This window comes from Spermophilus citellus (assembly GCF_964194105.1).
Source record: "Spermophilus citellus genome assembly, chromosome: 4".
Taxonomy (NCBI): Eukaryota; Metazoa; Chordata; class Mammalia; order Rodentia; family Sciuridae; genus Spermophilus; species Spermophilus citellus.
The window spans coordinates 231,107,545-231,118,838 of record NC_138185.1 but is presented as its reverse complement, the minus strand read 5'-3'; the positions used below and the strand labels follow the sequence as shown (position 1 = coordinate 231,118,838).

Sequence of the window (11,294 nt, the reverse complement as noted above, 5' to 3'; positions counted from 1 at the left end):
GGGGTGATACAGATGGGTGAGAGAAGAAACAGGGAGTGAGGTGTACAGGGGGCTGTGAGCAAGGACAGGTAGGAAGGGGCACACAGGGTTTAGAGCAGGGACAGGACAGGGAGGGAGTGGTACAGGGGGCTGTGAGTAGGGACAGGGAAGGAGGAGTACAGGGGTGTGTGAGTAGGGACAGGGAGGGAGGGGGATATGGGGCTGTGAGCAGGGAGATGGAGGGAGGGGTACAGGGAGCTATGAACAGGGAGAAAAAGGGAGGGGTACAGGGAGCTGTGAGCAGGGAGAGGGAGGGAGGGGTACAGGGACCTTTGAGTTGGGAGAGGGAGGGAGGGGTACAGGGATCTGTGAGCCAGGACAAGGAGCCAGGAGTACAGGAGCTCTGAGCAGGGAGAGGGAGGGAGGAGTACAGGGGGTGTGAGCAGGGAGAGGGAGTGAGTGTTATAGGGCCTGTGAGCAGGGAGAATGAACCAGGGGTTCAGGGCCTGTGAGCAGGGATAGGGAGGGAGGGGTAGAAGGACCTGTGAGCAGGGAGAGCGAGGTAGGGTTACAGGGACTTGTGAGGAAAGACAGGGAGGGAGGGGTACAGGGGGCTGTGAGCCAGGAGAGGGAAGGAGGGGTACAAAGTGTTGTGAGCTGGCAGATGGAGGGAGGGGTACAGTGGCCTGTCAGCAGGGACAGGGAGGGAGGGGTACAGGGACCTGTGAGCAGGGACAGGGAGAAAAGTACAGGGCCTGTGAGCAGGGAGAGGGAGGTAGGGGTACAGGGTGGTGGGATCAGGAAATGGGAGGGAGGAGTACAGGGACCTCTGAGCAGGGATATGGAGCAAGGGGTACAGGGGCTGTGAGTAGGGACAGGAAGGGAGGTGTACAGGGGCATGAGAGTAGGGACAGGGAGGGTGGGGTACATGAGGCTGTGAATCTGGAGAGGGAGGGAGGGGTACAGGGGGCTGTGAGCAGGGAGAGGTAGGGAGGGCTACAGGGGCTGTGAGCAGGGAGATGGAGGGAGGGGTATAGGGACCTGTGAGCAGGGATAGGGAGGGAGGGGTATAGGGGCTGTGAGCAGATAGAGTGAGGGAGGTGTGCAGGGGGTGTGATCAGGGAATGGGAAGGAGGGATATAGGGACCTGTGCGCAGGGACAGGGAGGGAGGGGTACAGGGGGCTGTGAGCAGGGACAGGTATGGAGGGTTACAGGGGCCTGTGAGCAGGGACAGGACAGGGAGGGAGGGGTACAGGGGGTATGAGCAGGGACAGGGGGATGGGGTACATTGGGCTGTGAGCAAGGAGAGGGATGGAGAGGTACAGGGGGACTGTCAGCAGGGAGAGGGAGGGAGGTATATAGGGGCCTTTGAGCAGAGAGAGGGAGGCAGGGTTACAGGGGAGCTGTGAGCAGGGAGAGGGAAGGAGGGGTACAGGGGGCCTTGGGTCCTCAGGGGTGGGAAGATGCAGGAAGGAGCTTCCCAAGACCCTGCTGAGGATGGCCTGCCCTTCAGGATCCTAACCCCAGTTATGTGGACCGGAGCAGGAGGTGCTTTGAGCCCTGTGCAGGACCAGGAGTCACTCAGGAAAGGCTCAGGTGGAGGTTCAGGCCACAGCCTGGGAAAGAAGTCAGCCTGTCACTCATGCGAGAGGAAAGTGCTCCTGTGGGACCCTGAGGCCAAGCATGGGCTCACGAGGGACATGGTGTGCTGGGTGCAGGAGGAGGGAAGCTCAGGTCCCCAGGCTGCCTGATTTGGTGATGGAGGAGTGCTGAGCCTCTCAGGGAGAAGTCTGTCCCCAAGCAGACCCACAATCTGAACCCCACCTTGCCCCTGTGCCTCTCCCAGGAAGCAGCCTAAGGCGAGGTGACCTGAGGCTGTGGCAGACCCATGGTGCTTTCCTGTCACAAGGCCCCTGGGTGACAACCCCATCAGGAAGGATTTGGGACAGGGGGTATTCAGCTGATTCCCAGAGGAGGCCACTCCTAGTCAGGAGACATGATGGAGCAGTGCCACCACTCACAGACCCAAAGAGAGGAGGGCAGGGTCTCATGCTCCTGGTCAGAGGGAGCCAGCTGGCCCACCAGGGGGCAGGGTATATGACCCCTGGGCCTAGGTCTGTGTCAGGGTCTAGGGAGTCACTCCAGCAGGTCTCCCACAGGGAGTATCACCTGGTGGGATCACCATAAGCACGCAGGCCATTGTGGCTCCCAAGGTGCCCCAGGGCCACCACAGCTTCTCTGGACAGCCAAGTGGGATGTGGGGCCAGCAGGCTGAGTGCAGCACACTGTCTCCAGCTGTCCCACAGGAAGGGAGAAGTGTCACCAGGAGGGTAAGAACTGGACACTATCCATTTGACTGAGCCATGCTCTGGTGGGGGAGCCCACACTATGCCAGCAGGGTGGCAACAGGACATCAGAGGAGTCACTGCAGGGGACACAAGCTCACACTGACTTGGCACAAGGCTCCTGCTCTGGGGGAGCAGACAGGGAGAGGGTAGTGCCAGGGAGACCTGGTTGAAGAGGCTCCCAAACCTAGGGATCCGAAGAGCTGAGCAGAGGGGAGGGGGTGAGGAACCCCAGGGCCCAGGGAGCTGCAGAGCTGAGCAGAGGGGAGGCAGGAAGGAGCCCTGAGGCCCAGGGAGCTGCAGAGTTGAGCAGAGGGGAGGGAGGGAGAAGCCTGGTGGACAAGATATCTCGAAGGCAGGGATGAGGGGCCAACTTTGGATGCAATTTCATGGCCCTGTTAATGTCCTGAACTTAGAAACAAAGTGTCACAGGGGCTTAAACCATTTTTCCAGTCCGGTGGGATCTTCTCCTCCAGGCTTAGAGGGCAGAAGGCTGAGACCAGGGGTCACAGGGCTTAGCTACCTCCCCAGGCTCCAGGGTAGACTCCAGGCATGTCTTGTCCAGCTACACAGGGGAACTTTACAGATGGCGGGAGTGCCAAGGTGGCCCCTCAGCACTTGGCCAGTGCAGGGGAACACTGGGGCTGATGTAAGAAATGACCACAAACCAGCAGTTGAAAACCACAGGAACTTGTCCTCTGCCAGCCCTAGAGGGCAGAGGCCAAGACCAGGGGTCCCAGGCTGAGATCCCTGCATAGGCTCCAGGGAGGCTCCTCCTGCCTCTCCAGCTCCTGGGGCTCCAGGTGGCCCTGGGCTGGTGGCCCCTCACTGCAGTCTCTGCCTCTGTGTCCAGGTGCTACTCCTTTGTGCCTGTGTCCCCTTCTCTGTCTCTAGTGAGCACACTGCGATTGCATAGGGCCACCCTTACCCAGGATGGTTTCATCTTGAGATCATTACCTAATTATATCTGCAGAGACCCTAAATGCAAAAGAAGCCCTATCCCGAGGTCCCAGTGCACTTGGGGTGCTATTCAGCCCACTGGGGTTGGACATGGGGAGGCATCCCAGGTGGGGAGCAGGGGTGTATGGGCAAGCCCATGTGGGATGCCTGATAGACTTCCAAGCAGGGTGTTAGGCAGAAATCTATTCTGGGAGCTGGTGTGTGCTCATCTACAAATGGGGGAGTCATCCGCAGGTTGGAGTGTGTAAGTCATGAGTCAGATGAGATCGTCTGCCCCAGGTGCAGAAGGAGGCTGCCCTGGGAATCTAGGCAGGACCTGGGAAAGGGCTAGCATTTGGCAGGTGGAGGAGGAGCATTCTGGAGATAGGACAGCTGGACCAAGGGAAGTGGAGAAGGGTGAGTGCCTGGCGTCCTGTTGTGGGGTCACGGGGACATGACAACTGGTTTGGTGCCAGGGCCCCTGGAATGTGGGAACAAAGGGCGTGTGGGGCTCTGTGCCCCCACAGTGTTTCTCAGGGAGAGCTAGGTCTTGGCTGCATAGAGGCCACTACCCTGTCTGCAGCAGGAGGAACCCTTGGTGTGGGCCTGCAAGAGAGCAGCACCTCCTGCCAAAATCCTCTCCTTGGGGAGTACCCTGGCAATCCTGCTGGCAGAAAGCGGTGGTGGCAGGAGAGGCGCAGGGTCCCTGGCACCACTGTACTCATTGGAGTGGCATGTGGGCAGAGGCCGCTGAAGGAGCCTACAGGAGGCTGGCGGAGTGACGCCCAGATCATCTCAGAGGGCAGAGGAAGATGCGGGGAGGAACTCTGGTGCCTGTGAAAGTTTGGGTGCCATGGCCAGGTGTGTGAGGCCGGGTAGGGTCAGCAAGTGAAGCTCGGAGATCAGCAGTCCGTTCTTTACAGGATGCCTGTGGGTAGAGCCCTGCCCAGCGCCCCATTTGCCTGCCCAGGGATCCCCGTGCCTCCCTAGCGCCCCCTCTAGGCCTGCTGGGCCAAGACTGTGCTCCCTGTGAGCCTGCCTGGGTGAGCCCTGTGGACTCCCAGTTGCAAGAGGGCGCTCTTCTGCAGTAGGAGAGGAGCACAGTGTCCCACTGCCCAGGGAAGCACCTGTGTGAGGTGAGAACCCAGGAGGGCTGGGGAGCCGAATGGTCGGCCCTAAGGGGAAGTCTCAGGGATGCCTGGTGGGGCTCTGGCCGTGACCTGGGAGGCTCTCTATGGAAGCAAGGTCCTAAGGGCTGCTGCTTCTCCTACGCCAATGCAGAGAGCACAGGGCAACTCCTGCAACTGCTACCTTGGCTCTGCAGGACAGAACAAGTGACATACCACCGCCTAGGGCTCTGTTGGTTTGGTGAAGCACAGAGGGACGGATGAGGGAGGGGAGGGCGGAAGACAGTTGCCGCCCCCACTTGGTGGACCCTTCAGCCTGAGTGCAGTGGAGTCCCAAGGAGCTGAGGGAGCAGGATAGGATGAGGGCTGAGGAGCATGTGAGCCGCCCCAGTATGGGAGCCCTGGGCTGCTGGGCCTCCTGATGCCATCCAGGAAGGGCCCTGTGAACTGAATCCCACCAAGGGCAGGCGTGGCACAGCAACCCAATTAACAGGAGCATTGCGAAGTGAGCCCTTCTGGGGGAGAGGTCTCCTGGGCAGAGAGGCCAGGGTGTGTGCTTGGGAGCCAGCCCCTGCAGATCGTACCCCACCCCAGCCTCTGAGCCGGGCCCACCTGGACAGTGGCTCAGCTTAGCAGCCCCTGCTTCCCAGGCTGTAGCTGGGGGTCCTGGAAGGTGGAGAAGTGGTGGGCATACTGTGCCACCAGAAGGAAAGGGCACATGGACTCCTGGAACCTTGCCAGGGAGTGCCTTTTCAAGTGACAGGGCACCTGCATGTTCTGTCGATATCTTGGGTCATGCAGGGTGCCAGGTGGCAGAGGACCAGGAGGGGCACGGGCTTGGCTGGGTCCTTCTCTGCATCGCCATGTCTGCCTGGGTGAGGCTTCATGAGCAGAAGAGGCTGTCCTTGAGACCACAGGATGTGTCACACATCTGGGAGCGCCCAGCCTGCACAGTCCAGCAGCCCTCACCCGATGACCAGGAGAATGGGACAGGGAACAGGGCACTCACAGCCCTGTCGTCCTCCCAGGCCATGGCGTCCCCCAGGATTGAGGCTGTCATCAGGGAGAGGTACAGGATGGGGGAGTGTCCCGTGTGGGAAGAGGAGACCAGGCAGCTGGTGTATGTGGACATCAACGCCAGGACTGTGTGCCGGTGGAACCCAACTCTGGGGAGGTGTAGGCCATAGGCCTGAGTTAGTGGACCTGGGGGCTGCAGATGGTGGGCCTGGGGAAGTGGGCCTGGGACTATACACTGTGGGTCACAGTAAGTGTGGGTCTGGGGGCTGGAGACGTTGGGCCAGAGTAAGTGGGCCTGAGGGATGCAGACAGTGGGCCTGAGGAAGTAGGTCTGGGACCAGCAGACAGTGGACCTGAGGAAGTGAGTCTGCGGGCTGCAGACTGTGGGCCTGAGGAAGTGGGCCTGGGGGCTGCAGATGGTGGGTCAAAGGAAGTAGGCCTGAGGGCTGCAGATGGTGGGCCTGAGGAAGTGGGCCTGGGGGCTGCAGACTGTGGGTCTGAGGAAGTGGGCCTGGGGTCTGCAGACAGAGGGCCAGAGGAAGTGGGGATGGGGCTGCAGATGGAGGGCCAGAGGAAGTGGGCCTGGGGGCTGCAGATGGAGGGCCAGAGGAAGTGGGTCTGAGGGCTGAACATGGAGGGCCAGAGGAAGTGGGTCTGGGGCTGCAGATGGAGGGCCAGAGGAAGTGGGTCTGGGGGCTGCAGAATGTGGGTCTGGGGGCGGCAGAACGTGGTCCTGAGGAAGTGTGGGTACCCTGGAGCTCCAGTTGTTCCTGGGGAGGGAGCTGTGAGACCATCCTATGTGCCCAGGGGCCCATTCCCCTGAGGTCCTGGGGCTCCTTTAGCTATGAAGCTGTCCTGCCTGCCCATGGCCCGTGTCCCCTGAGGTCCTAGGGCTTCTTGGTACCTTTGTCATAGGTGTCCAGCATCACTCGTGGCCTGAGGGTTGCAGGGGCCCAGCCGGGGCACCTGCTTGCTCAGCACCTGGCTGCCTGCTCTGGAGCCCCTGGAGTGTGGGCTGTCACACCCTGGGCACAGGACAGACCGTGGGGGTGGGAAGTCCTGGTGTACAGGATGGACCAAAGATGGGCTAGCTGTCCTCCAGACAAAGTCCTGGAAATGCTGACATCCTCCTGGCGGCTGTGTGGAGCCTTCGCCTGGCTCTGACCCCGGGTTGTGCCACACACGCACCTGTCCTGACTCAGGAGCCAGGGTGCGGGTGACTGTGCTTTTTCCAGGCTCATGTGTGTGTGTGGACCCACACACCTGGGTGGTATCTGTGTGTCTGTGGGGCTTGCACACCTATGTGGCTGACGACCCCTGTAGGCTCACACACCTGTGTGGCTGATGACCCCTATGGGCTCACACACCTGAGAGTTACCTGTGTGTCTGTGGGGCTTGCACACCTGTGTGGCTGATGACCCCTTTAGGCTCACACACCTGTGTGGCTGATGACCCCTATGGGCTCACACACCTGAGAGTTACCTGTGTGTCTGTGGGGCTTGCACACCTATGTGGCTGACGACCCCTGTAGGCTCACACACCTGTGTGGCTGATGACCCCTATGGGCTCACACACCTGAGAGTTACCTTTGTGTCTGTGGGGCTTGCACACCTGTGTGGCTGATGACCCCTGTGGGCCTTCTGAGGAGCAGAAGCAGCACTCTGGGAGCGTCCTCCACTCACACTCACCCTCCCCAAGGGCAAGTGCCACTGTCCCCCTTGCAGATCAGGGCTGGCCCAAAGTCTGTGCCTGGCCTCAGGTATGCTCCTGTGGAGCCTGTCCCAGGTCCAGCGGTCCTACCCGAGGGCTCAGGGGCACCCGCGGCTCTCACACTGGCGTTGATGTGAGGAGACGCCAGCGCTCTCCATTTCTGCAGTCCTGGTGGCCCTGCAGGCAGGCTCGGCAGCCTCCAGTCCCATCTAGAGGCCCTGTGGTGGCTGTTGTGGGGAGGGGGGCACAGAGAAGTGGTCCACGCAGGCCCAGCAGGACTCGTCCTGTGCTGAGCCGTGCTCTGTGTCCTGACGTTGCCTCCCAGCAGAAGCCCCATGGGTGGGGTGGCACTGTCTCCTGGAGAAGCAGCAGCTGGGCCACCCTGCTGTCCTGTATCCTCTGTCCTCCCAGGAGACCCTGGTGTCTGTGTGGCTCTGTGCAGACAGGGCAGCTACATGGTGGCTTCTGGTACCTGCCTTGGCCTCCTGGACTGGGAGACGGGGCACGAGGAGTGGGCGGCCTGGCTGGACCATGACAAGCCCCACAACATGTTCAACAATGGGAAGGTGGACCCCACTGGGAGGTTTGAGGCAGGTGAGCTGCTGAAAGGACTGGCTGTGGCCCAGTTTGCCGAAGGTGGCCCAGGCCACCTGGAGAGTCTGTCGTCATGGCGGGTGCTGGCTTTTTGGGGACCTCAGGAGCTCTCCCCAGGCTGCTGGCAAGCAGCACCCGAGGTTATGCAGGTGCTGGGCAGCCCACAGATTCCCTCCCTCTCCAAAGCACACAGCTTTCATGTAATTCTTCCTGGGTCCCTGCCCAGAGAGGACCCTGGGAGGGTCGAAGCTGCCAGGGTGGAGCAGCAGCCAGGGCTGCTGGCCAGAGGCCATTCACGTGCAGCTGAGTGCCCTGCACCTCTGCCTGAGCAGGCCTCTTCCCAGGTGGAACATCTCTGGGGTCCCCCTTCGCCCAGCACAGAGGCTCATTCACAGATGCTGCCTGAGGGGCATCCTGCCTGCTGTCCCCCAACTGAGGGTGACCACAGCTCTCTGCACAGCGGGTCTGTGTGGGGTGGACAAGGCAGGTTGGGGTGCTGCCCACTGACCTTTCACTCTCTTCAGGCACCATGCCAGAGGTGTCCGCTCCAGGAGTGTGGGAGCCGGGGCAGGGTTCCCTGTATACACTCTACACTGACTGCTCTGTGATCAGACAGCTGGATCAGCTGGGCATCCCAACGGGCTGGACTGGTCCCTGGACCACCTCACTCTCTAACATGTGGACAGCCTGGTCTACTCTGTGCGGGCCTATGACTACAACGTGCAGACAGGAGGCCTGGGTAGGGGCCTCCCTGGCCAGTCCCCCACACGCTCCCCAGGCTAAGGCCTCCATGGCCAGTTCCCCACACCCTCCCTAAGGTATGGGCCTCCTTGGCCAGCCACCCATACCCTCCCTGGGGTAGGAGCCTCTATGGCCAGCCACCCACACTCTCCCCAGGTGGGGTCCTCCATGACCAGACCCCCACGTCCTCCCTGGAGTAGGGGCCTCCGTGGCCAGCACCACAAGCCCTCCCTGGGTGGGGCCTCCCGTGGCCAGCCCCCCACACCCTCCCCGGGGGGGAGCCTTTGTGGCCAGTCCCCCCACATCCTCCCGAGTCCCCTCCTGGGGTCCCAGATGCACCACCAGGTCTGTAACTGCCTCCCATGGTTGAGGCCATGCAACATGACCTCCTGGTCTGGGCTGTGAGGGGCCATGTGCCTCTGTTCTGCCGCAGCAAACCCATGGCTGGTGTGCCAGCTGGAGCCAGAGCAAGGAATGCCAGATGGGCTGTGCATGGACACCACAGGGACACTTTGGGTGGCCTGCATTGAGGGAGGCAAGGTGATCCACATGGACCCCGAGACAGGTGTGTGCACATGGCAGTCGGTCAAGGAGGGGCCATGGGGTGCTCTGTGCTATGGTGTTCAGGGTCCAGGAGTGGGAAGGCAGCACCACATGCTTGTCCAGCTACAGGGCGACCTGTGCAGATGGCGGGAGTGCCAGGATGGCCGCTCAGCACTTGGCCAGTGTAGGGAACACTGGGGCTGATGTAGAAAATGACCACAAACCAGTGTTGAAAACCACAGGACCTTTTCCTATCCCACCCTGGAGGGTGGAGGCTGGACCAGGATCCCAGGCTGAGCTCCCTGCACAGGCTCTAAGGAGACTCCTCCTGCATCTCCCAGCTTCTGGGCTCCAGATGGCCCTAGCTGGTGGCCCCTCAGTCCAGTCTCTGCCTCCATCTCCATGGGGCTCCTCCTCCTTCACAGGCTGAGGAACCCCACCTTCCAATGCAGCTCAAGCCAGGCCTCCGTCCCTGGGGTCGGGCCAGGCTCAGCTCTGGCAGGGCACTCCCTGCCTGACCGCTGTTCACAGCTGACAATAAATGTGGCCACCTCAATGTCATTTCTGCAACTGCTGCCCTGGGATGTGCCCCCCCTGGACTGCCCCATGCTCTGTCCAGTGTCACCCATCTTCAGGGTCTGTGTCCCCTCTTCTGTCTCTTGGGAGTACACGGCCATTACATGAGGGCCACTTGACCCAGGAGGAGCCCATCTCAGGACCCTTCACTAATGACCTCTGCAGAGACCCGGTTATCACACCAGGTCCCACTCACAGGTTCTGGGGTGCAAATGTAGACAGGACTCACCTCTTACAATGGTGTCCAGCTCCCTCCAGGAGCCTGGCCTCTCCAGCTCCTGGGCTCCAGGTGTCCCTGTTGACCCCTGCAGTCCATGAGTCAGGGCAGAGTTGGGGATCAAGTGCTGCAGGTGCCAGGCAGAACCAGTAGGCCCAGGACCCCACTGGGGAGTGGGCACTGTCAGGCCACCTGGGGTCCTACAGCAGGCGGATGGCTGGGCTCCAGGGACGTACCTGAGCTTTACTCACAGGGATGCGGCTGTGCACCCTGGAGACGCCAGTGTTCAGGTTGATGTCCTGCTGCTTCCAGGGTGGGGGGGCTGACTACCCCGGCTTGTGCGTGACCTCTGAAGAGGATAGCCTGAGTCCAGAACAACTGTTGCGGGAGCTGCAGGCAGGACACGTCTTCAAGGTCAGTGGGGTCTCCCTGCCAGGGTCAGCTTGGTCCCGGCCACGTCTGCTCAGCCAGGTGTAACACATCTTGACCTCAGGGACTGGAGCAGGCTTGGCAGCATCCATGGAGACATCTGTCCACCTGGAAAACAGCCCTCCCGAGGCCTCACGTGCCCTGCTGTGCACAGAGACATTTACAGGAAGTTTAGGAAGCTGGTGTGACTATCACTGCCAGGAGACTCAGCCGCGCCCAGGGACTCACCTCCACCCTCTCCTCCTGCAGGTCATGGGCCTGGGGGTGAGAGGCCTTGCGTTCTGCCACTTCACTGGCTGAGGAACCCCACCGTCCAATGCAGCTCACACCAGGCCTCCGTCCTTGGGTCGGGCCAGGCTCAGCTCTGGCGGGGTGCTCCCGCCTGACCGCTGTTAACAGCTGACAATAAATGTGGCCACCTCAATGTCATCTCTGCAGCTGCTGCCCTGGGATGTGGTCCCCCCCAGGACTGCCCCATGCTATGTCCAGTGTCACCCAGCTTCAGCTTGTAATGCCCCTATGTGTTCTCCAAGGTCCCCACGGGTCACCTGCACTCTGCAGAACATGTGGCCACACTGGTATCTCTGAGGTTGGCCTCTCTGCCTCCACTTGGTGCTGGGTCACTGAGAGCAGGATCCTGAGCATGGGCTGTAGCTGTGCTGGACGTGCACAAGTTCATCTGCTAGGGATAGAGCCAGACATCAGGTGCCTTCACAGCACTGGGCGCCCAGTGCCTTTACTTCCCAAATAGCCTATTTACCCCTGAAAGGCACTCGCACTCCAGCAGTGACCCAGTCCCCGGCCCAGCCCTGGCACCTGCCCACTGCCTGTGTCTGGATGGCCTGCTGTGGATAGGACCTGCCCACGGAGTCCACACTGAGTGACCCTCTGTATCGGCTTCTCTCACTGAGCCCCATGTCTCAAAGTCTGTCCCACTTGCAGCACGTGTCAGAGCTGCATTCTTTTTCAGGGCTGAGTAATATTCCACCATGTTGATGGACTCGTCCTGTTCCCCCATTCCTCCTCAGTGGACACTTGGGTCACTTCTCCCTTCTGACCCTTGTGCATGGTGCTGC

General features: G+C 61.0%; 1 pseudogene across 1 annotated transcript; it reads left to right on the top strand.

Annotated features, from left to right (window-relative positions):
- Nucleotides 1-5,422: 5,422 nt before the first annotated feature.
- On the top strand, nucleotides 5,423-10,518 carry LOC308648324 (regucalcin-like; annotated as a pseudogene). Its single transcript has 6 exons — nucleotides 5,423-5,567; nucleotides 7,530-7,712; nucleotides 8,237-8,451; nucleotides 8,887-9,018; nucleotides 10,043-10,203; nucleotides 10,468-10,518. The product of its transcript is annotated as a regucalcin-like (transcript).
- The last annotated feature ends 776 nt before the right edge of the window (nucleotides 10,519-11,294 follow it).